This window comes from Scleropages formosus, unplaced genomic scaffold (assembly GCF_900964775.1).
Source record: "Scleropages formosus unplaced genomic scaffold, fSclFor1.1, whole genome shotgun sequence".
Taxonomy (NCBI): Eukaryota; Metazoa; Chordata; class Actinopteri; order Osteoglossiformes; family Osteoglossidae; genus Scleropages; species Scleropages formosus.
Genome location: NW_021641023.1, coordinates 25001 through 50526, shown reverse-complemented (window position 1 = coordinate 50526; position 25526 = coordinate 25001). Strand labels below are relative to the sequence as shown.

General features: G+C 50.8%; 4 non-coding genes and 5 pseudogenes across 4 annotated transcripts; 7 read left to right on the top strand and 2 right to left on the bottom strand.

Moving 5' to 3' along the window:
* Nucleotides 1-6182: 6182 nt before the first annotated feature.
* On the bottom strand, nucleotides 6183-6301 carry LOC114909661 (uncharacterized; annotated as a pseudogene).
* A 10013-nt stretch (nucleotides 6302-16314) lies between these two features.
* trnak-cuu (transfer RNA lysine (anticodon CUU)) lies at nucleotides 16315-16387 on the bottom strand. Its single transcript has one exon. It is a non-coding gene; the product is annotated as a tRNA-Lys (tRNA).
* Nucleotides 16388-18825: 2438 nt separating this feature from the next.
* LOC114909653 (uncharacterized) lies at nucleotides 18826-18934 on the top strand (annotated as a pseudogene).
* A 761-nt stretch (nucleotides 18935-19695) lies between these two features.
* Nucleotides 19696-19804, top strand: LOC114909655 (uncharacterized; annotated as a pseudogene).
* Nucleotides 19805-20761: 957 nt separating this feature from the next.
* On the top strand, nucleotides 20762-20880 carry LOC114909650 (5S ribosomal RNA). Its single transcript, XR_003797356.1, has one exon. It is a non-coding gene; the product is annotated as a 5S ribosomal RNA (ribosomal RNA).
* A 958-nt stretch (nucleotides 20881-21838) lies between these two features.
* LOC114909652 (uncharacterized) lies at nucleotides 21839-21947 on the top strand (annotated as a pseudogene).
* Nucleotides 21948-22904: 957 nt separating this feature from the next.
* LOC114909665 (5S ribosomal RNA) lies at nucleotides 22905-23023 on the top strand. The gene has a single exon (XR_003797360.1). It is a non-coding gene; the product is annotated as a 5S ribosomal RNA (ribosomal RNA).
* A 1154-nt stretch (nucleotides 23024-24177) lies between these two features.
* Nucleotides 24178-24296, top strand: LOC114909664 (5S ribosomal RNA). The gene has a single exon (XR_003797359.1). It is a non-coding gene; the product is annotated as a 5S ribosomal RNA (ribosomal RNA).
* Nucleotides 24297-25057: 761 nt separating this feature from the next.
* LOC114909657 (uncharacterized) lies at nucleotides 25058-25166 on the top strand (annotated as a pseudogene).
* The last annotated feature ends 360 nt before the right edge of the window (nucleotides 25167-25526 follow it).

Here is a 25526-nt window from a genome sequence, read left to right as displayed (position 1 = left end):
TCGCAAGGCACCCCAAGCGGGACTCGAACCCCAGACCCACCGGAGAGCAGGACTGTGGTCCAACCCACTGCGCCACCGCACCCCTCTCTCTATATATATATATTAAAAAAAAAAAAAAAAATCCCACTCGCCCCCCTTTTGCGGGCGGTCTTACTCCTTCAAGCTTGGGTCCTCTACCAGAGGCCTGGGAGCTTGAGGGTTCTGTGCAGTATCTTAGCTGTTCCTAGGACCGCGCTCTTCTGGACAGAGATCTCGGATGTTGTTCCCGGGATCTGCTGGAGCCACTCTCCCAGCTTAGGGGTCACAGCCCCAAGTGTTCCGATTACCACGGGGACCACTGTTGCCTTCTCCTTCCACATCTTTTCTAGCTCCTCTTTCAGTTCTTGGTATTTCTCAAGCTTCTCATGTTCTTTCTTTCTGATGTTGCCATCGCTTGGGATGGCGACATCTATCACTATGGCTTTCTTCCTCTGTTTGTCCACCACTACTATGTCCGGTTGGTTAGCCGTTACCAGTTTGTCCGTCTGGATCTGGAAGTCCCACAGGATCTTGGCTTGGTCATTCTCGACCACCCTTGGGGGTGTATCCCACTTTGATCCTGGGACTTCCAGCCCATACTCGGCACGGATGTTCCTGTACACTGTGCCAGCCACTTGGTTATGGCGTTCCATGTATGCCTCGCCCGCTAGCATCTTACACCCTGCTGTTATGTGCTGGACTGTCTCACGGGCATCTTTGCACAGCCTGCACCTGGGGTCCTGCCTGGTGTGGTAGACCCCAGCCTCTATTGATCTTGTACTTAGAGCTTGTTCCTGTGCTGCTATGATTAGTGCCTGTGTGCTGTCTTTCAGTCCAGCCTTGTCCAGCCACTGGTATGATTTTTCGATATCAGCCACTTCTTCAATCTGCCGGTGGTACATACCGTCTAGGGGTTTGTCCTTCCATGACGGTTCCTGTTCTTCCTCGCCCTCCTTCTCGGGTTTCTGCTGCCTGAGGTATTCACTAAGCATCTCATCAGTCGGGGCCATCTTCCTGATGTACTCAAGGATCTTTGTTGTTTCATCCTGGATAGTGGCTCTGACGCTCACTAGTCCTCGGCCTCCTTCTTTCCACTTAGCGTACAGCCTCAGGGTGCTGGATTTGGGGTGAAACCCTCCATGCATTGTCAGGAGCTTCCTTGTCTTGATGTCAGTGGCTTCTATCTCCTCTTTTGGCCAGCTTATTATGCCAGCGGGGTATCTGATGACCGGCAGGGCGTAGGTGTTGATAGCCCGGACCTTGTTCTTCCCATTCAGCTGACTTCTCAGGACTTGCCTTACTCTCTGCAGGTATTTGGCGGTTGCTGCTTTCCTTGCGGCCTCTTCACGACTCCCATGCGCCTGCGGGATTCCAAGGTACTTGTAGCTGTCCTCAACATCTGCTATGTTGCCTTCTGGTAGTACAATCCCCTCAGTTCTGACTACCTTCCCTCTCTTTGCTACCATCCGACTACACTTATCCAATCCGAATGACATTCCGATGTCATTGCTGTAGATCCTGGTGGTGTGGATCAGGGAATCGATGTCTCGTTCACTCTTGGCATACAGCTTGATGTCATCCATGTGGAGGAGGTGACTGATGTTTACTCCATTCCGTAGTCGGTATCCGTAGCCAGTCTTGGTGATGATCTGGCTGAGGAGGTTCAGGCCTATGCAGAACAGCAGTGGGGACAATGCATCTCCTTGGTAGATGCTGCACTTGATGGTGACTTGCGCAATCTGCTTGGAGTTGGCCTCTAGGGTTGTTTTCCACTGCCCCATCGAGTTCCTGATGAAGGCTCTTAGTGTCCTGTTGATCTTGTATAGTTCTAAGCATTCCAGGAGCCATGAGTGAGGCATCGAGTCATAGGCCTTCTTGTAGTCAATCCAGGCGGTGCACAGGTCGGTCTGTCTGGTCTTACAGTCTCGAGTGACTGTTCTGTCGACCAGTACCTGGTGTTTTGCTCCTCTGGTGTTTCTACCAATTCCTTTCTGGGCCCCGCTCATGTATTGAGCCATATGCCTGTTCATCTTAGCTGCTATGATACCTGAGAGCAGCTTCCATGTTGTGCAGAGGCAGGTTATTGGGCGATCGTTGGATGGGGCTGCTCCTTTCTGGGGGTCCTTCAGGATCAGGATTGTCCGGCCTTCTGTTAACCATTCAGGGTGGGTCCCATCCATTAGCAGCTGGTTCATTTGTGTTGCCAGGCGCTCATGGAGTGCAGTTAGCTCCTTTAGCCAGAAGGCGTGGATCATGTCAGGGCCTGGTGCTGTCCAGTTATTCATACTCGAGACTCTTTCTTGGATGTCTGCCATTGTGATGGTTACTGGATCCTGTTCAGGGAGGTTGCTGTGGTCTGCTCTTAGATCCACTAGCCACTGGGCTTTGTTGTTATGTGATGCCTCCTTCTCCCATATGTTTTTCCAGTATTGCTCAGTCTCCAACCTTGGTGGGTCCGCTCTCACGTTATTACCCTGCCACTGAGAGTACACTTTGGATGGTTCTGTGGAGAACATCTGGTTTATTCTTCTGCCCTCTATCTCTCTTGTGTACCTCTTCAGGCGGTTAGCCAAGGCTGTGAGTCTTTGCTTGGCAGTTTCTAAGGCCTCAGGTATAGACAGCTTGCTGTACTTCTTAGGCAGGGTTCTCCTCACACCTTTCTGCAGTTCCGATAGCTGGCTAACTTCCCTTCGTGCTGCCTTGATCTTGGCCTCTAGCCTTCTTTTCCATGGAGGATACTGCTTCTTATGCTCGGTACTCATCTTGTATCCAAGCATCTCAAGGATCACTGTTGCTGTGTTGTATATCAGCTGGTTGGTCTCAGCGATGGTCACAGTAGGGATTGTTCGCAGTGCTGCATTCGCATCTTCAAGTAGACTTTCAGTAGATACTTCACTTGGTCTTGGTAATAGGCCACGGGGGCTCCAGGTGTCCTTCTTAGCCATGATCTTATCTCTTAGGTCAGCTGCTCTTGCATTCAGCTTACAAGGGCTCATTGTTCTTGGGGCTTGGTACCCAATCTCAGAGTGTGGGGATGATGATATCTGCCCCCTGACCTGTTGTCCTGGCTCCCCCTTGCCGTAACATTTGTGTTGTACCTCATCAATCTCTAGTTGCGATAGCAGTTGTTTCTTGCGGAAGTTGTAACACTGAGCGTTAGTCTTGATGTTGGGTTTCGAAGTATAATATATATATATATGTATATATATATATTATATATATATACACACACACACACACATTTTCAGAACCGCTTGTCCCATATGGGGTCACGGGGAACCGGAGCCTAACCCGGCAACACAGGGCATAAGGCCGGAGGGGGAAGGGGACACACCCAGGACGGGACACCAGTCCGCCGCAAGGCACCCCAAGCGGGACTCGAACCCCAGACCCACTGGAGAGCAGGACTGTGGTCCAACCCACTGCGCCACCGCACCCCCCTTATATATATATATATATATATATATATATATATATATATATATATATATATATATATATTATATATAATATAATTATAATTATATATTATAATTGTTAATTTTTAAATTAACAATAGGGTTCTGTTTACACTTCAACATCTGATTTCTTAAAAATATAGTTAGCTAAATAGTATCTTAGTATTACAGCGGTAAATGAGCTTACTTGCGAAGGTGAATGGTTAACATACGTAGCGTTATATTAAATACACAGCTGTACCAACGGGGAGATGACTAATGGCTCAGCGGCAGCTCTTCCTTCACCTATCTTGCTAGTGGGTATCTTAACCGTTAACGGGAGGTCAGCGGGGTGTCCCGCAGCTCCGCCATCCCGCTACTTCAGCTCTTTCTCTACAACTAGTATATGTATTAACGTGGTCGGAGCTGCAAGTGCACTGTTTCTGCCACGCCCACACCTCCGGGCCGACACGGAACACCTGGGACGCAACGCAGACTACAGCATAAAAGGCTGCGTCACACCACCAGCTGATGCGGAACCTTGATCTGCCTCCTCGTTAGCGACCTTCTCTAGCCATTTCCTGTTCCCGAACGCCTTCCCCGAACCCGTCCCTTGTTCCCCCGATCTCCTGCCTCTTTCTGATCATCGACCTCTTGCCTGTGTACTGACCTCGCCTTTTGGATCCTCCCTGTTACGACGTTCGCACCTCGAAGACCCTTTGCCTGTTCTCTGACCTCCTCTCTTGGATTTCCCCGAAGACACCACGATTACCGCTCTGCACTTGGGTCCGCCGCTGCCTGCAAGACCCGACCATGACAGTTTCGCAGTCGCTTAACATGATGAATAGCAAAGCTCAAAACGTGAAGGCGAAACAAAAGGCTCAGAGAAAGTCTGTTGAAATCAGAAAAATGGAAGCATCCAAAAGGCTCAGTTCATAATAATAATTAGTTTTGCGTCGAGCAGAGGCAGCTCTGACTGCAGGAGGCAGAATGGATTGAGGAGCACGGACGCTGAGTCATGCTAACACCAGGTTGTGAAGTGGTGGGCACAAGAAAACAGGGATGAGATAATCCTAGTTTAGTTAGTAGGTTAATCTTTTTTAGTTCAGTTTTGTGCTCTGCTTTCATCAGAAATTCTAATGTACTATCAAACCAAAGTACTACAAGTATTTTGTGTGTGATTAGTTTAGCTTTGAAAGCATAATCTCTAAATGCTGTAAAGTGATTTCACAATCGCTCATCAGAGAAATATCGCACTTGCTAGAAAATATTCCAGCACCGATTTAAGAAATCAGTTAACCAAGTGGCTGGCACAGTGTACAGGAACATCCGTGCCGAGTATGGGCTGGAAGTCCCAGGATCAAAGTGGGATACACCCCCAAGGGTGGTCGAGAATGACCAAGCCAAGATCCTGTGGGACTTCCAGATCCAGACTGACAAACTGGTAACGGCTAACCAACCGGACATAGTAGTGGTGGACAAACAGAGGAAGAAAGCCATAGTGATAGATGTCGCCATCCCAAGCGATGGCAACATCAGAAAGAAAGAACATGAGAAGCTTGAGAAATACCAAGAACTGAAAGAGGAGCTAGAAAAGATGTGGAAGGAGAAGGCAACAGTGGTCCCCGTGGTAATCGGAACACTTGGGGCTGTGACCCCTAAGCTGGGAGAGTGGCTCCAGCAGATCCCGGGAACAACATCCGAGATCTCTGTCCAGAAGAGCGCGGTCCTAGGAACAGCTAAGATACTGCACAGAACCCTCAAGCTCCCAGGCCTCTGGTAGAGGACCCAAGCTTGAAGGAGTAAGACCGCCCGCAAAAGGGGGGCGAGTGGGATTTTTTTTTTTTTTTTTAATATATATATATAGAGAGAGGGGTGCGGTGGCGCAGTGGGTTGGACCACAGTCCTGCTCTCCGGTGGGTCTGGGGTTCGAGTCCCGCTTGGGGTGCCTTGCGACGGACTGGCGTCCCGTCCTGGGTGTGTCCCCTCCCCCTCCGGCCTTATGCCCTGTGTTGTCGGGTTGCCTCCGGTTCCCCGTGACCCTGTATGGGACGAGCGGTTCTGAAAATGTGTGTGTGTGTGTGTGTGTGTGTGTGTGTGTGTGTGTGTATATATATAACACATCTGTGGCTACAAATTGCTTCCTTACCAAAAATGAGAACCCGTCAGGGCTACACCGAAGGTACTGCTGCAAATGCTTGACAGTGAAAAAGTTCCCCATCTCAAGGACATAAAAAAGCGGGAAAACATATAGACACGCGCAGGAGAGGACAGTATGTGGAAAGCTCATTGAATGTGTTTTTTTTTTTTCTAATTACCTTTAATTGAATAAAATTAACTTGGATTTAAACATAGCCAGTACATTTTTAAATTAATTGAAAAATATAAGTAGTATTAAATTACATATTAAAATCTATTAAATAAAGGAAATAGCTATATGTACTACTTACTAGGGGTCAGAATCATTTTTTTCAGTGTTCCGAGATCGGGCGTATTCAGGGTGGTATGGCCGCAAACGAGCACGAGCGCCGTGTGCGCCCTACTTGTAGCTGCTGTACAATAATCGTGCTTCCAGGTGGGTGCCCCGACTTGGAGCCTGAAAAAGTGACGGGTGGCGGAGAGCGGTTTCTCGCGTGCGAAACAAAGCAGAGGGGAAAATAAAATAAAAATAAATAATGAAATCAGTTAATGATAAAGTTATTATTTAAAAAAAAAAAAAAACAAACATGCTCGCAGCACCTGGTATTGCCAGGCAGTCTCTCATCAAAGTACTAACCAGGCCCGACCCCGCTTAGTTTCTGAGCTCGGACGAGATCGGGCGTATTCAGGGTGGTATGGCTGTAAGCGAGCGCCGTGTGCACCCTACTTGTAGCTGCTGCTCGTGAAAGGCTCACGCAAGGAGCGCTCGAGCATGCGGCGCATGCTTGGGCTTTGGCCACACGAAGCGGAGCGCACTTTTGCCTCTCTCTTGTGAAAACTCACGAGAGTCCAATGAAAAGTGGTCATGACTATCAGTATCTACTGTGATCGATGTCACGTATTAAAATCACCCACCAAGCAGGACAAAAAGAGACTCAAGAGAAGAATAAACAGTTGTGAATAAACTCCTGGAGTCACAAAAGTGTTAAACACGGGGAATAATTAAAATCCAATGAAATCCTGCTACAGAAATGAAACATTGAAGAGTGACTGTTTCCAGACAATAATCATGCTTCCAGGTGGGAGCCCCGACTGGAGCCTGAAAAAGTGAGGGGTGACGGAGAGCGGTTCCTCAGGTGCGAAACAAAACAGAGCAAAAAATAAAATAAAAATAAAAAAGGGTGGGCGTGGGGATACTCACAGGCCACCGGCTGGCTGCCATACAGTTAGAGTTTGCCCCGGTGGGCGAGCGGGTCACCTCAATGCGACTTAGGGTCGCAGAGATGAAGACTTTGACTGTTGTGTGTGCACTTATGCACCAAACAGCAGCTCAGAGTATTCGGCCTTCTTGGAGAAGGTGGGTGGGGTTCTGGACAGGGCCCCACCTACACACTCCATAGTCCTGCCGGGGGATGTCAACGCTCACGTTAGCAATGACTGGAAAATCTGGCGGGGGAGGGTGATTGGGAAGAACGGCTTGCCCAATCTGAACCCGAATGGTGAAATGTTATTGGACTTCTGTGCTAGTCGTGGCTTGTCCATAAGAAACACCATGTTCAAACGCAAGGATGCTCATAAGTGTACTTGGTACCAGAGCACCTTCCGGCCCTAACGCAGAATGCCCTCCTCCTGACCTCGGCCGCGCCTTGATGTGCTGCCAATGAAGACCACAAGCGGGTGCGGGGGGCAAGGCGCAAGCTCGGCGGAGTCCAACAGCCACGCTGAACGGGCTTAACTTGATGCCGAGTGTGCGGACGCGGCTCTCGCTCGGTGTGTTGCGAAGGCCGATTGACCCGCAGCAGTGGCCCCGGCACCCCGTACTCGCGAACTGCCTCGCGTGGAATTTCTCGGCGAACGCGGCCGTAGGCCTCCTCCAAGTCCACGGAACACGTGTAGACTGGATTAGCGAACTCCCGTGCCCCCTCAGTTATCGGCGGGAGGGTAAAAAGCTGCTCCGCTGCTCCACGGCCCGGATGGAGCCCGCATTGCTCCTCTTCAACGTGAGGTTCAGCTGTTGGCCGGAGCCTCCTTTCCAGTACACTGGCAAAGACTTTCCCCGGGAGGCCGAGAAGTGCGATACCCCGATAGCCGGAACACGCTCTCCCGTGCCCTTTCTGAGAGACGGCGACCGCCTGCCCAGTTTGCCAATCCAAAGGCACCGTCCCCGATGTCTGTGCAACATTGCACGGGCATGTCAGCCATGACAGGCCCCACAACATCCAGGGCTCTAAGCAGTTCCGGGAAAATCTCGTCCGCCCCACCCCGGTGCTTTGCCACTGTGGAGCTTTCCAACTACCTCAGCGACTTCCACCAGGGAACTGGACTCTGATATGGCGATAAGGATAGGAATGGGAATAGGAATAAGGATGGGGGGCTTAGGGTCAGAGAGAGGGTTGAGGAAAGGGATAGGGATAGGTGCAGGGTTAGGTTTACAGTTAGGGTGAGGGTTAGGGATAGGCATAAGGATAGGGACAGGTTTCGGGTTTGAGGTTGGGTTGAAAACAGTGACAGGGATAGCCGCAAAGTGACCGTTTGTTCTGGGAAAGCGATTCGGATAGGGTTAGGGTTATGGATAAGGATATGGATCGGGCGGTCCACGAGGGTGGCCAGGGCTTCCACCAGGGCCCGGCGCTCTGCGAGCCGGACCGCTACGATCGCGTCCAGCGACTCCTGCTGCTGCAGCTTGCATCCATTGGAGAATGCGCTCCAGCTGGTCTCTGTCCGTCTCGCCGGCTCCCGGGTTTCGGCACGACCGCAACAGACGAGGCAGGTGACCACGGACGCGGTGCCCGTCTGCGAAGGGGTTTTGTTCAGTCACGGATCAGGGAGAAGGAAGGGGATAGAAAAAGGGAGGATAGGGAACTGGTCGGGTGGGCTTCGTGCGGGTCGGGGGGGGCTAGGGCCCTTGGGTCGGTCCGGGCGGCATCACCTCTGGGCTCGGGTTCGAATTCGCGCTCGTGCTCATCTGCGTGGATCCGCTCTCCTCCTCCGTCTCTCTCCCTCACTGCTGGGCACAGGGGAAGAAATAGGGAGTGCAATCAACCCCAACTGCGAATGCCTCGTCCCCATCTCCGCCCCCTTCCCCGGCCGCCTCGGCGTGCTACATATGCATTTGTATGAAGGTGGTCAAAACAAACGCAGGCAAGCGGAATTACATTTCGAGGTGGAATGCCTGAGTGAACGTGTAAGAAGTCTTTAGTCTAGATTTGAAGGCAGAAACAGACGGGGCATTTCTGACGGTAACTGGCAAAGTATTCCACGGTTCAGGCGCTCAGTAGCGAAAGGCACGACCTCCTACTGAGGTCTTATTGATCACAGGCACTTTAAGGTAACCTGCATCCAGTGAACAAAGGTATCATCCTGGGATATGAGAATCAATAATCTCACAAAGGTATGCAGGAGCAATGCCATGTATTGCCATACAGGTCAAAAGTAGGATTTTATAATTAAGTCTAAATGCGACCGGGGCCAACGTAACGATTTAAGTAGCGGTGTCATACGGTCGTACTGCCTAGTTCTAGCGACAGCTCTTGCAGCAGCATTTTGTACCGACTGTAGCCTGGATACAGTATCGTATGGACAGCTCGATAATAAAGCATTACAGTAGTCCAGCCTGCTTGAAACAGAAGCACGAACCAGTTTCTCAGCATCCCAGCTGCATAGGAATCGCCGTAACTTAGCTACGTTTCTTAACTGAAGGAAGCACGACTTAGTCAAAGCACTTACATGAGATTCAAATGACAGCTTCCCAAATCCTTGACGCAATCCGTACGCTTGAAGCTAATAGCATTTGTTGTAAAAGACTGGCGTGATTATGTCGAGAGTTTTGCCATCGCCTCCCACCGCAGGTACCTCTGTTTTACTGGCATTTAGAGATGTAGATTTTTTTTTTTTTTAACACATCCGTAATTTTATACTGGTAAAACAATCAGCTGAAGACACCACATGTGATGGATCATCAGGTTCAAACGATACATATAGCTGTGTGCCATCGGCATACGAACGGAAATTCACATTGTGCTTGCGAATAATGTCACCCAGTGGTAACAGATAGAGTGAGAGCAGTAATGGCCCCAACACAGAGCCCTGCGGCACACCATACTTGAACCATAGTTGAGATGAAGGGGGTGCAGTCAACAGACTTTAGTACAAAATTGCTCACGGTTGGCTAAATATGAGTCAAACCGCTTCAGAAGGGTGCCTCTTAGGCCAACCGGGTTTTCAAGTCTACTCAGTAGGATGCCATGGTCTGCGGCACTCGAGTCCGGCACTTACTTTCTTACTTATGCCTACAACCCCTCTTGGGGCATAGGCCGTCAACAAGGGCTCTCCAGGCATCTGTGTCCTGGGCCAGTTCTTCCAGTTTTCCCCAGGTGTGGCCCATCCTCTTGGCTTCTGCATCCAGGTGGCGTCGCCATGTGTTTTTTGGCCGGCCTCGAAAGGTTGCTATGATGATGCGTGGTCCATGGGCCTCCCATCCGGTGAGAGCTCTCTGGGCTGTCTTATTTAACACCAGAGCCACACCTTGGGTGTGGGGGGCGTTGTCTTCCTCGTGTCCTGAAAACAGCAGCATTTCTCCCGATGATAGCCTCTTCTGGCCTGAGCCAGTCCACCGTGACTCGCTGATTCCCAAGATTGCAAGTCTGTATGCCCTCATTTCTGCGGCCACCTGTGCCGCCTTTCCAGCTTCGTACATGGTCCTCACATTCTAGTGGGGACTGGGTCTAAAGGACAGGTAGTACCTTTCACAGAGCGAACTAGCACGGTAGTTTCCTCAACGTTTATTACGTCGAAGCTACCGAGACGGTGCGGACAACTAATGTTATCATACCCAGAAGAGCTTATGCTGGCTAAGAGCGAACTAGAGGGCACTATGGATTCGTGGATATTCTCTAATTTCTTATTGAAAAACAACATAAATTCATCATTAGTAATGGTTGCAGAATTGCACTGTTTATTATCTTTGCGTTTATCAGTTGAGTAAGCGATGGCATTAAACAGGAAGCGAGAGTTCTTCCGATTTTCATCAATTAACTTTGCATAGTATTCGGATCTGGCGTGAAAAAATGCTTTTTTTTTTTACTTATTAATTTATTTTTTTAAGACAAACGGACCAGGCTATGTAACAAACGTTTAGCTTAGTTGAGCGCCATCTACGCTGTAATTTACGACATTCTAACTTTATTGCATGAGTTGATTCGTTGAACCACGGTGAGTTTCTTACAGTTCGAATAAGTTTAGCTTTTGGTGGGGCTGCAGAGCCTTGGGCGAATATCTTTGCTCGTTCCAGAACATGAGCTTCTAATGTAATCAACAATTTTAGCAGTAGTGTTTTCGTCAGCATGCCGCACAATTTTGGTCTTACTGTGGTCGGACGGCACCGGCACGCGTAGATCAAAAGTTAATAGGAAATGATCAGAAATAGTCTTGTTTCAAGGAATAACATTAACACGATGAACATGTGTGCCGTAGGTTATGACGGGATCGAGCGTATGGTTACGGGAACGAGTAGTACCGTTAACAACTTGAGTAAAGCCGACGGAGCTTAAGAGAGACTTAAAACTGTTAGCGAGAGTATCCGATGACGCGCCTATATGAACACTGAAATGACCCATCAAGATAATTTTGTCATGAGTGATGACTAAATCGGTGATAAAGTTACTGAATTCCTCGAGAAAGGAGGAGTACGGTCTAGGTGGACGGTAGAAAAAAGGAACAAAGGTATGTTGGGTGTTGACTTGAAATCTAGCTCTAGAACGTCAAACGAGGTAAAATTATCATGATTTCTCAGTGTTATTAGAATCAGCTTTATTGCCCAGTATGTTCACACGTTGAGAGGGTTTGGGATTCCGCTAAGGGTGTCCCCTGGACACCTCCCCTTTGGGGCTATACCAGGCACGGCCAACTGGGACAAGAGCCCAGGATCGGCCAAGGACCCGTCGGAGAGGCGGCATCTCACCGCTGTCCCAGGTGCAACTGGGGATTCTTCAGCTTGAGCTGGAGAAGATTGCAAAGGACAGGTACACACTACTCTCCCCCACAACCCTAGAAGGGCAAGCAGGATGCAGCGCTGCAGGTTTAACAGCAGCATAGCAAACACAGCTCAGGTAGGACTCACAAGAGCCTCATCAGGGAATCAAACCCCAGTCTCCTACATGAGAGGCAGGGATACACACCACTATACTAATGAGGAGGCAGCTGCAGGTGATTTTTCTATTTCTTGGTGCCACTCCAAAGCACTCCCTGGGAGCGCGTCAGCCTCCCCAAGCTGGGTGCTGGGTCAGGATGGCCGAGCGGTCTAAGGTGCTGCATGCAGGTTGTTGTCACGAACCACGTTGCAGCTTCTCAAGTTCGCAAATGACGAGACTGACTCCTGGGTTTCTAATAAAACGTTACATTTAATTAAAATACCAACAAACATCCGTCGCTCCACTTGTACACTCTGAGGCAGTACACTCTGAGCCAAACTCTTCTTCTCTACTTCTTTTTTCATTTACGCAAAAGACCAAGGAACGTAATTAACGTATGGACATCTAGTGGCAGTTCTATAAATCGCATTTCAAATTGTACAATTAAACTCAATGCCAATCATTTCATCAGCAATTACAAGTTGACAACCAAATACAAACAACACCTTTCCACACAACATCAACAACACCAGCTCAAACAATAAAAATACAACATCCTCCCCCCCCCCCCTTGAAGACCGTAACACCATCAAATTTCTAAAGGATATAAACGCTGAACAGGTCTTCTTAACACAGTCCCAGCTGGAAGATGCACAGTGCACAACCTCACACGTCCATCTCTGCCTGGGATCAGCTCCTTTATTATCCCAGTTTTCCAGATCTGTCGTGGCATTCGGTCATCTGCAACCAAGACCAGCTCTCCTTCCTTTAGCGGAGTAGGAGGGGGTATCTTATTGGCATGTGCAGACTTCAAGTCTAACAGATACTCCGTTCTCCATCGCTTCCAGTACTCATTCAGAAGCTTCTGACGATATTTCCATCTTCGTGTGAGTTCCTCTTTGCCAACGTTGGTGGCTTGACTCTCAATGTGGAAAGACGTTGGTGGTAAAGAAGTAAGTCTTTTCCCAACAAGAAAATGTGCGGGTGTCAACGGCTGAGGCTCTTCCAACTCACTGTACACAAATGTGAGCGGCCTTGAATTGACTATCGCCTCCACCTCTGTCAACAACGAAGACAATTCTTCAAAACTCAGTGAAGCTCTCCCCATCACTCTTTTCAGGCTTGTTTTCACTGATCGGATTAACCGTTCCCAGAATCCACCCCACCAAGGTGCTCTTTCTGCAATGAACTTCCACCTGATGCCGTTTGAGGAAAAATATTCCAGAAGCTCAGGCTCTTTAATTGCCGCCCAGAGTTCTCTGAGATCATGATCAGCCCTTTTGAAGGTTTGAGCATTGTCTGAGCAGATGACTCTGCAGAGGCCACGCCTGGACACGAACCTTTTTTAGAACCAGGAGGAATTTTTCTGTGGACAAGTCTGACACCAACAGGATACCTGCCCGGATCGAGGCCTGTTCTCCCGGAGGAGCTCAGGAGGAGACGCCGCGGGTGCAGAGCCGGTGCAAAGAGAAGAGCAAAGAGGAGGAGGTTTAAACCATCTGTCCCGTCGATCATCACCGGGAACGTGAGGTCTTTGGGAAATAAGATGGACGAGTTGTGGGCACTGATTCGGACCCAGAGGGAGTACCGGGACAGCAGCATTTTGTGCTTTACGGAGACATGGCTGCAACCGGACTTCCCGGAACACAGTGCCTCCATACCCGGCTTCAGGACAGTTCGGGCGGACAGAGACGTCAGGCTGAGCGGTAAGAAGAAGGGCGGTGGGATTGCAGTGTTTGTGAATGAACGGTGGTGCAATCCCGGACATATTACTGTGAAGGAACGTTTCTGCTCGCCGGACACCGAACTCCTAGCTTCGAGTATGCGTCCATATTATTTACCACGGGAGTTCTCCTCCGTCATACTGGTCGGGGTTTACATTCCACCATCAGCTGATGAGGCATCGGCATGTGACGCGGTACACACCACCATTGCTAGGCTACAGTCTCAGCACCCCGATGCTTTTGTGGCTGTTACTGGAGATTTTAATCATGTTAGATTGGACTCAATTCTTCCAACTTTTCATCAGTTTATTGATTGCACTACGTGGGAGAACAAAACATTGGCTCTGTTCTATGCAAATGTTGAGGATGCATATACCGCCACTGCACTGCCCCCACTTGGTAGATCAGACCACAGTCTTATCCTTTTAACACCTCAGAATGTCCCTGCAGTTCAAAGGCAGCTTATTTCCACAAGGAATGTGAGGAGGTGGACTCAGGAGGCCAGTGAGGTCTTGCAGGACTGCTTTGAAACAACAGATTGGGATGTGCTCTGCAGACCACATGGGGACGACATCAATAACATCACTGACTGCATCACGGACTATATTAATTTCTGTGAGGACACTATCATTCCAACCCGGACAGTACGCTGTTTTCCTAATAACAAGCCTTGGATTACCAGTGACCTGAAGGGTTTGCTGAACCAAAAGAAGAGAGCCTTCAGGTCTGGTAACAAGGACGAGATGAGAAGGATACAGCGCCAACTGAAGGTGGCACTGAGGAAGTGTAAAGACTCTTATAGACAAAAGCTGGAGCATAAACTCCAGCTGAACAACGTGAAGGATGTGTGGAGGGGCATGAAGCAGATCACAGGATATAACATCAAAGATCGCCAGCAGGACGGCAGCCTGGACAGAGCCAATGAGCTGAATTTGTTCTTTAACAGGTTCAGCACTGGACCCCCTGCTGGCCCTCCCCACACCGGACCAGTCTTCACACCCTCTTTGTCACCCTCTTATGCCTTGCATCGTACCCACACCCACCCCCCACAGTGCACGTCTGACCACAACCCCCCAACTCCAACCCCCATGAATGTGACCATTGGCCAGGTGAGAAGACAGCTGGAGAGACTCCATCAAGGCAAGGCTGCAGGCCCGGATCACATCAGCCCCCGGGTCCTGAGGTCCTGTGCAGCCCAGCTGTCTGGCATCCTGCAACACATCTTCAACCTGAGTCTGTTGCAGGAAAGGATTCCGGTGCTATGGAAGACATCTTGCTTAGTACCGGTGCCAAAGATAGCCATCCCATCTGGCCCCAGTGACTTCAGACCAGTTGCCCTAACGTCACATGTTATGAAGGTACTGGAGAGACTGGTGCTGAAGCAGCTGAGACCACAGGTAAAATCTAGTCTGGACCCTCTTCAGTTTGCCTATCGGCCTCATGTGGGTGTGGATGATGCCCTCGCCTATCTGCGGCATCGAGCTCATTCTCACTTGGATGGTACTGGCAGCACTGTGAGGATCATGTTTTTTGACTTCTCCAGTGCCTTTAATACCATCCAACCTCTTTTGTTGAGTGAGAAGCTGCTGGGGATGGGTGTCAGTGCATCTACGGTCTCCTGGATCTCTGACTATCTGTCAGACAGGCCTCAGTTTGTACGGCTGGGGAGCTTCCGGTCTGATGTTTTGGTTAGCAGCACAGGAGCGCCACAGGGAACTGTTCTGTCACCATTCCTGTTCACTCTGTACACCTCTGATTTTCAGTATGATGCTGAACTTCTGCCATTTGCAGAAGTTCTCTGATGACTCTGCAGTGGTGGGGTGTATCAGAGATGGACAGGAGTTGGAGTATAGGCACCTGGTGGATAACTTTGTGGAGTGGTGCAGCAGGAATCATCTACTCCTAAATGTCAGGAAGACCAAGGAGATGGTCGTCGACTTTAGGAAGACAAGAACTGCAGTCAGACCCATAAAGATTCTGGGGGAGGAGGTTGAGACTGTTCAGAAATACAAGTACTTAGGTGTCCACTTGAACAGCAGTCTGGACTGGAAGGACCACACTGATGCTGTGTACAAGAAGGGAATGAGCAGACTCTATTTTCTGAGAAAGCTCAGATCTTTCAATGTGTGCAGCAAGATGCTGGAGATCTTCTACCAGTCTGTTGTTGCGAGTGCCATCTACTTTGCCGTGGTCTGCTGGGGGAGCAGCATCAATGCCAGAGATGCAGGCAGGGTGAACAAGCTCATCCATAAGGCCGGTATCATCATTGGACAGAACATGGAGACGTTTGAGTCAGTGAGGAATAGGAGGTCACTGAACAAACTGCTCTCCATCATGGACATTCCATCCCACCCACTTCACAGCACGCTGCAGAGACAGCGAAGCTCATTTTCTAAAAGACTCATTCAGCTCCGCTGCCGTAAAGAACGGTTCAGGAAATCATTCCTACCATTTGCAATCGAGCCCCGCCCGCGGCCTCGCTCGACTTTGCTTTTCGAGCCACCGCGTGTTACCGAGCCATTCCTTCGTTTGTTGATCTATTTATTAATTTATTTTTGAGCCCGGCGTCTTCCAAATGTAACATTTCCCTTGGCCCGCCCGCCGGGCAGAGACGCTTCGAGGCGACGTGGTCCGCGCACTCTCGTTCGTTTCCCTGCGAGCTGGAGGCGACCTCGCGGCGCGCCCGACTCCGCACGGGAAGGCTGCGCGTCGACGGGTTCTTGCGACCCTGTGGAGCGCGCTGCCATCCTCCGCTTGCGAAGGAACCCTGCAAATTCCGCGAGGCGCCGGTCGCCGAAGAGTGAGCGAAAGCCGCGCTTTTCCCGTGCCAGGTCGCAGGGCTCACGGCGCAAAAGGGAGCCTCCCTCCCGCCCAGCATGGGGCTCGAACCCACGACCCCGAGATTAAGAGTCTCGCGCTCTACCGACTGAGCTAGCCGGACACACCTAACAAGGAAACAAGATGGCGGTGTGGTCAGATGCAGCGGCTGCTCCGGGTCCTAAAAACGGTGTTTTAATGTCAGTTAGTCTTGTCCCCTCGTCTTCAAAACCAGAGGAAATACAACAGAAACATCAGAAAGCTACACTGCAATATGTCTACGATCGCCAGCGTCTTCTGGAAATCGGCAATGCAGGTAACCATCATCCATCACCAACGACTACTGAGAAGCTAAGAGGCCTTTGTTTACTGCGGAAGCCAGACCCCGAGACCGCGGACTCGCCTAAGGCTGCTACCCGCACGAGGAGGTGCCGCAAGCGGTGTGAGAGTGGACGCAAACACGGCAAGCGCGGAGGCATACGAGCTAGGCTAAAGGCTAACCCCACAAGACCAGCTCTTCCAACAATCTTGCTGTCAAATGTACGCTCACTAGAAAATAAACTGGACCTAATTCGACTCTGCCGGACTACACAGCGTGAGACAAGGGAGTGCTGCGTGTTTGTTCTTACCGAAACGTGGCTAAACAACAACATCCCAGACTCCGCCATTCAGCTGCACGGGCTAACATGCTACCGAGCGGACAGAGATACAGCACTGTCTGGTAAGACTCGCGGTGGCGGCTTGTGTGTATATATTAACAAGGAATGGTGTAACAATGCTGTGTTAGTGTCAAAACACTGCTCGTCGCTGGTGGAGTTTATAATTGTCAAGTGCCGACCCTTCTGTCTGCCGAGGGAGTTCACAGCCATTGTCATCGTTGCTGTGTACATACCCCCTTGTGCAAACGCTAAGGACGCGCTTCGCGAACTTTACAGCGCTATCAGCGAGCAACAGACAAATAACCCTGACGGCTTTTTCATAATATCCGGTGACTTTAATCACGCAAACTTAAAGACAGTCTTGCCAAAGCTCTACCAACACGTGAACTTTGCAACAAGAGAAAACAACACACTGGACTTGGTTTATACAACAGTAAAAAATGCGTATAAAGCTGCACCCCGCCCCCATTTCGGGTACTCAGACCACATCTCTGTTATGCTAATTCCAGCATACAAACCACTTCTCAAACTTGCCAAACCAGTCCAAAAGCTCATCACAGTATGGCCAGACGATGCTACCTCAGCACTACAGGACTGCTTCCAGGACACAGACTGGAACATGTTTAAAGAGGCAGCCACCTACCATGACCACACAGACCTGCAAGAATACACTGAAACAGTGACTGCTTACATCAAAAAGTGCATTGATGATGTGACAGTCACCAAGACCATCACCACACGTGCCAACCAGAAGCCATGGATGACAGCAGAGGTCCGTGGGCTGCTAAAGACCCGTGATGACGCTTTCAGATCGGGAGACAAAGCAGTCCTCAAAACAACAAGAGCCAACCTGTCCCGTGGCATCAAGACAGCAAAACGGTTATATGCACTAAAAATCAATAACCACTTCAGTGACAGCAAAGACACACGGAGTCTGTGGCAAGCTATTCAGACCATCACAGACTACAAGCCCCTGCCACAGGCCTGGGATGACGACACATCCCTCCCAGATGCACTTAATGAGTTCTATGCACGGTTTGAAATGCAGAATGACAAGTCTGCACACAAACTACCCACACCTCCCAATGACCAGGTGCTCTATCTGTCTCCAGTCGATGTTAGGAAGACCCTATCTAGGGTTAACCCACGCAAGGCTGCAGGTCCTGACAACATACCAGGCCGAGTACTGAGGGACTGTGCTGAACAGCTGACTGATGTCTTAACAGACATCTTTAACATCTCATTAAGCCAAGCAGTCGTCCCCACATGTCTCAAGTCCACCACCATCATCCCAGTACCAAAGAAGTCACCTGTGTCCTGCCTGAATGACTATCGTCCCATAGCACTGACCCCAATCACGATGAAGTGCTTTGAGAGGTTAGTCATGCACCATATCAAATCCAACCTCCCCAACACACTTGACCCGCTCCAATTTGCATACCGTCCAAACCGCTCTACGGACGATGCCATCTCCTCCACTCTCCACCTGGCTCTTACCCATTTGGAAAACAAAGACTCTTATGTTAGATTGCTGTTCATCGACTTCAGCTCAGCATTCAACACAATAATCCCACAACAGCTCATCAGCAAACTAAACCTGCTGGGCCTAAATGCCTCCCTCTGTAATTGGATCCTGGACTTTCTAACCGGAAGACCTCAGTCAGTCCGTGTCGGCCACAACACCTCCAGCACTACCACAATGAGCACAGGTGCCCCACAAGGCTGTGTGCTCAGCCCGCTGCTCTTTACGCTGCTGACCCCTCTCGCGAGCGTTTCACAAGAGAGGGGCAAAAGCGCGCTCCGCTCCTGTGCGGCCAAAGCCCGAGCCGCACGCTCCGGCGCTCTTCGCGTGAGCCTTTGGCGGGCAGCAGCTTCAAGTAGGGCGCACATGGCACCGGCACTCGCTTACGGCCATACCGCCCTGAATACGCCCGATCTCGGAAGTCTAGCAGGGTCGGGCCTGGTTAGTACTTGGATGGGAGACCGCCTGGGAATACCAGGTGCTGTAAGCTCTTCTTTTCTTTGTTTTTTCCGCCCTCTTTTTTAAATGATGATTTCATTTCATCATTCATTTACTTATCTATTCACTTATTTATTTTCATTTAATTATTTATTTTCATTTTATTTTCCCCTCCGTTTGGTTTCGCACGCGAGGAACCGCTCTCCGCCTCCGCTCACTTTTTCAGGCTCCGAGTCGGGGTCCCCACCTGGAAGCGCGCTCATTGTCTGGAAACAGTCCTTCTCCGCTGCTTCGTGTGCGTAGCAGGATTTCACTGCATTTGAACTCCCCCCGCGTTAAACACTCTTGTTTCCCCCGGAGTTCATTCGCAACCGTTCATTCTTCTCTGGACTTTCTTTTCCTCCAGTTCGGTGCGCGATTTCAACGTGTCACACCGATCGCACGTGCTCGGAGTCGTGACGGCTTTTCGTCGGACTCTCGCGAGCGTTTCTCTTGATTTCACTGCATTTGAACTCCCCCCGCCCCCCGCGTTAAACACTCTTTGTTTCCCACGGAGTTCATTCGCAACCGTTCATTCTTCTCTGGACTTTCTTTTCCTCCAGTTCGGTGCGCGATTTCAACGTGTCACACCGATCGCACGTGCTCGGAGTCGTGACGGCTTTTCGTCGGACTCTCGCGAGCGTTTCACAAGAGAGGGGCAAAAGCGCGCTCCGCTCCTGTGCGGCCAAAGCCCGAGCCGCACGCTCCGGCGCTCTTCGCGTGAGCCTTTGGCGGGCAGCAGCTTCAAGTAGGGCGCACACGGCACCGGCGCTCGCTTACGGCCATACCGCCCTGAATGCGCCCGATCTCGGAAGCCTAGCAGGGTCGGGCCTGGTTAGTACTTGGATGGGAGACCGCCTGGGAATACCAGGTGCTGTAAGCTCTTCTTTTCTTTGTTTTTTCCGCCCTCTTTTTTAAATGATGATTTCATTTCATCATTCATTTACTTATCTATTCACTTATTTATTTTCATTTAATTATTGATTTTCATTTTATTTTCCCCTCCGTTTGGTTTCGCACGCGAGGAACCGCTCTCCGCCTCCGCTCACTTTTTCAGGCTCCGAGTCGGGGTCCCCACCTGGAAGCGCGCTCATTGTCTGGAAACAGTCCTTCTCCGCTGCTTCGTGTGCGTAGCAGGATTTCACTGCATTTGAACTCCCCCCGCGTTAAACACTCTTGTTTCCCCCGGAGTTCATTCGCAACCGTTCATTCTTCTCTGGACTTTCTTTTCCTCCAGTTCGGTGCGCGATTTCAACGTGTCACACCGATCGCACGTGCTCGGAGTCGTGACGGCTTTTCGTCGGACTCTCGCGAGCGTTTCTCTTGATTTCACTGCATTTGAACTCCCCCCGCCCCCCGCGTTAAACACTCTTTGTTTCCCACGGAGTTCATTCGCAACCGTTCATTCTTCTCTGGACTTTCTTTTCCTCCAGTTCGGTGCGCGATTTCAACGTGTCACACCGATCGCACGTGCTCGGAGTCGTGACGGCTTTTCGTTGGACTCTCGCGAGCGTTTCTCTTGATTTCACTGCATTTGAACTCCCCCCGCCCCCCGCGTTAAACACTCTTTGTTTCCCACGGAGTTCATTCGCAACCGTTCATTCTTCTCTGGACTTTCTTTTCCTCCAGTTCGGTGCGCGATTTCAACATGTCACACCGATCGCACGTGCTCGGAGTCATGACGGCTTTTCGTTGGACTCTCGCGAACATTTCACAAGAGAGGGGCAAAAGCGCGCTCCGCTCCTGTGCGGCCAAAGCCCGAGCCGCACGCTCCGGCGCTCTTCGCGTGAGCCTTTGGCGGGCAGCAGCTTCAAGTAGGGCGCACACGGCGCTGGCGCTCGCTTACGGCCATACCGCCCTGAATACGCCCGATCTCGTCCGATCTCGGAAGCCTAGCAGGGTCGGGCCTGGTTAGTACTTGGATGGGAGACCGCCTGGGAATACTAGGTGCTGTAAGCTCTTCTTGTCTTTGTTTCTTCCGCCCTCTTTTTTAAATGATGATTTCATTTCATCATTCATTTACTTATCTATTCACTTATTTATTTTCATTTAATTATTTATTTTCATTTTATTTTCCCCTCCGTTTGGTTTCGCACGCGAGGAACCGCTCTCCGCCTCCGCTCACTTTTTCAGGCTCCGAGTCGGGGTCCCCACCTGGAAGCGCGCTCATTGTCTGGAAACAGTCCTTCTCCGCTGCTTCGTGTGCGTAGCAGGATTTCACTGCATTTGAACTCCCCCCGCGTTACACACTCTTTGTTTCCCCCGGAGTTCATTCGCAACCGTTCATTCTTCTCTGGACTTTCTTTTCCTCCAGTTCGGTGCGCGATTTCAACGTGTCACACCGATCGCACGTGCTCGGAGTCGTGACGGCTTTTCGTTGGACTCTCGCGAGCGTTTCTCTTGATTTCACTGCATTTGAACTCCCCCCGCCCCCCGCGTTAAACACTCTTTGTTTCCCACGGAGTTCATTCGCAACCGTTCATTCTTCTCTGGACTTTCTTTTCCTCCAGTTCGGTGCGCGATTTCAACGTGTCACACCGATCGCACGTGCTCGGAGTCGTGACGGCTTTTCGTTGGACTCTCGCGAGCGTTTCTCTTGATTTCACTGCATTTGAACTCCCCCCGCCCCCCGCGTTAAACACTCTTTGTTTCCCACGGAGTTCATTCGCAACCGTTCATTCTTCTCTGGACTTTCTTTTCCTCCAGTTCGGTGCGCGATTTCAACATGTCACACCGATCGCACGTGCTCGGAGTCATGACGGCTTTTCGTTGGACTCTCGCGAACATTTCACAAGAGAGGGGCAAAAGCGCGCTCCGCTCCTGTGCGGCCAAAGCCCGAGCCGCACGCTCCGGCGCTCTTCGCGTGAGCCTTTGGCGGGCAGCAGCTTCAAGTAGGGCGCACATGGCACCGGCACTCGCTTACGGCCATACCGCCCTGAATACGCCCGATCTCGGAAGTCTAGCAGGGTCGGGCCTGGTTAGTACTTGGATGGGAGACCGCCTGGGAATACCAGGTGCTGTAAGCTCTTCTTTTCTTTGTTTTTTCCGCCCTCTTTTTTAAATGATGATTTCATTTCATCATTCATTTACTTATCTATTCACTTATTTATTTTCATTTAATTATTTATTTTCATTTTATTTTCCCCTCCGTTTGGTTTCGCACGCGAGGAACCGCTCTCCGCCTCCGCTCACTTTTTCAGGCTCCGAGTCGGGGTCCCCACCTGGAAGCGCGCTCATTGTCTGGAAACAGTCCTTCTCCGCTGCTTCGTGTGCGTAGCAGGATTTCACTGCATTTGAACTCCCCCCGCGTTAAACACTCTTGTTTCCCCCGGAGTTCATTCGCAACCGTTCATTCTTCTCTGGACTTTCTTTTCCTCCAGTTCGGTGCGCGATTTCAACGTGTCACACCGATCGCACGTGCTCGGAGTCGTGACGGCTTTTCGTCGGACTCTCGCGAGCGTTTCACTTGATTTCACTGCATTTGAACTCCCCCCGCCCCCCGCGTTAAACACTCTTTGTTTCCCACGGAGTTCATTCGCAACCGTTCATTCTTCTCTGGACTTTCTTTTCCTCCAGTTCGGTGCGCGATTTCAACGTGTCACACCGATCGCACGTGCTCGGAGTCGTGACGGCTTTTCGTTGGACTCTCGCGAGCGTTTCTCTTGATTTCACTGCATTTGAACTCCCCCCGCCCCCCGCGTTAAACACTCTTTGTTTCCCACGGAGTTCATTCGCAACCGTTCATTCTTCTCTGGACTTTCTTTTCCTCCAGTTCGGTGCGCGATTTCAACATGTCACACCGATCGCACGTGCTCGGAGTCATGACGGCTTTTCGTTGGACTCTCGCGAACATTTCACAAGAGAGGGGCAAAAGCGCGCTCCGCTCCTGTGCGGCCAAAGCCCGAGCCGCACGCTCCGGCGCTCTTCGCGTGAGCCTTTGGCGGGCAGCAGCTTCAAGTAGGGCGCACACGGCGCTGGCGCTCGCTTACGGCCATACCGCCCTGAATGCGCCCGATCTCGTCCGATCTCGGAAGCCTAGCAGGGTCGGGCCTGGTTAGTACTTGGATGGGAGACCGCCTGGGAATACCAGGTGCTGTAAGCTCTTCTTGTCTTTGTTTCTTCCGCCCTCTTTTTTAAATGATGATTTCATTTCATCATTCATTTACTTATCTATTCACTTATTTATTTTCATTTAATTATTTATTTTCATTTTATTTTCCCCTCCGTTTGGTTTCGCACGCGAGGAACCGCTCTCCGCCTCCGCTCACTTTTTCAGGCTCCGAGTCGGGGTCCCCACCTGGAAGCGCGCTCATTGTCTGGAAACAGTCCTTCTCCGCTGCTTCGTGTGCGTAGCAGGATTTCACTGCATTTGAACTCCCCCCGCGTTACACACTCTTTGTTTCCCACGGAGTTCATTCGCAACCGTTCATTCTTCTCTGGACTTTCTTTTCCTCCAGTTTGGTGCGCGATTTCAACGTGTCACACCGATCGCACGTGCTCGGAGTCGTGACGGCTTTTCGTTGGACTCTCGCGAGCGTTTCTCTTGATTTCACTGCATTTGAACTCCCCCCGCCCCCCGCGTTAAACACTCTTTGTTTCCCCCGGAGTTCATTCGCAACCGTTCATTCTTCTCTGGACTTTCTTTTCCTCCAGTTCGGTGCGCGATTTCAACGTGTCACACCGATCGCACGTGCTCGGAGTCGTGACGGCTTTTCGTTGGACTCTCGCGAGCGTTTCTCTTGATTTCACTGCATTTGAACTCCCCCCGCCCCCCGCGTTAAACACTCTTTGTTTCCCACGGAGTTCATTCGCAACCGTTCATTCTTCTCTGGACTTTCTTTTCCTCCAGTTCGGTGCGCGATTTCAACGTGTCACACCGATCGCACGTGCTCGGAGTCGTGACGGCTTTTCGTTGGACTCTCGCGAGCGTTTCTCTTGATTTCACTGCATTTGAACTCCCCCCGCCCCCCGCGTTAAACACTCTTTGTTTCCCCCGGAGTTCATTCGCAACCGTTCATTCTTCTCTGGACTTTCTTTTCCTCCAGTTCGGTGCGCGATTTCAACGTGTCACACCGATCGCACGTGCTCGGAGTCGTGACGGCTTTTCGTCGGACTCTCGCGAGCGTTTCACAAGAGAGGGGCAAAAGCGCGCTCCGCTCCTGTGCGGCCAAAGCCCGAGCCGCACGCTCCGGCGCTCTTCGCGTGAGCCTTTGGCGGGCAGCAGCTTCAAGTAGGGCGCACATGGCACCGGCACTCGCTTACGGCCATACCGCCCTGAATGCGCCCGATCTCGTCCGATCTCGGAAGCCTAGCAGGGTCGGGCCTGGTTAGTACTTGGATGGGAGACCGCCTGGGAATACCAGGTGCTGTAAGCTCTTCTTTTCTTTGTTTTTTCCGCCCTCTTTTTTAAATGATGATTTCATTTCATCATTCATTTACTTATCTATTCACTTATTTATTTTCATTTAATTATTTATTTTCATTTTATTTTCCCCTCCGTTTGGTTTCGCACGCGAGGAACCGCTCTCCGCCTCCGCTCACTTTTTCAGGCTCCGAGTCGGGGTCCCCACCTGGAAGCGCGCTCATTGTCTGGAAACAGTCCTTCTCCGCTGCTTCGTGTGCGTAGCAGGATTTCACTGCATTTGAACTCCCCCCGCGTTACACACTCTTGTTTCCCCCGGAGTTCATTCGCAACCGTTCATTCTTCTCTGGACTTTCTTTTCCTCCAGTTCGGTGCGCGATTTCAACGTGTCACACCGATCGCACGTGCTCGGAGTCGTGACGGCTTTTCGTTGGACTCTCGCGAGCGTTTCTCTTGATTTCACTGCATTTGAACTCCCCCCGCCCCCCGCGTTAAACACTCTTTGTTTCCCACGGAGTTCATTCGCAACCGTTCATTCGTCTCTGGACTTTCTTTTCCTCCAGTTCGGTGCGCGATTTCAACGTGTCACACCGATCGCACGTGCTCGGAGTCATGACGGCTTTTCGTTGGACTCTCGCGAGCGTTTCACAAGAGAGGGGCAAAAGCGCGCTCCGCTCCTGTGCGGCCAAAGCCCGAGCCGCACGCTCCGGCGCTCTTCGCGTGAGCCTTTGGCGGGCAGCAGCTTCAAGTAGGGCGCACACGGCACCGGCGCTCGCTTACGGCCATACCGCCCTGAATGCGCCCGATCTCGGAAGCCTAGCACGGTCGGGCCTGGTTAGTACTTGGATGGGAGACCGCCTGGGAATACCAGGTGCTGTAAGCTCTTCTTTTCTTTGTTTTTTCCTCCCTCTTTTTTAAATGATGATTTCATTTCATCATTCATTTACTTATCTATTCACTTATTTATTTTCATTTAATTGTTTATTTTCATTTTATTTTCCCCTCCGTTTGGTTTCGCACGCAAGGAACCGCTCTCCGCCTCCGCTCACTTTTTCAGGCTCCGAGTCGGGGTCCCCACCTGGAAGCGCGCTCATTGTCTGGAAACAGTCCTTCTCCGCTGCTTCGTGTGCGTAGCAGGATTTCAGTGCATTTGAACTCCCCCCGCGTTAAACACTCGTTTCCCCCGGAGTTCATTCGCAACCGTTCATTCTTCTCTGGACTTTCTTTTCCTCCAGTTCGGTGC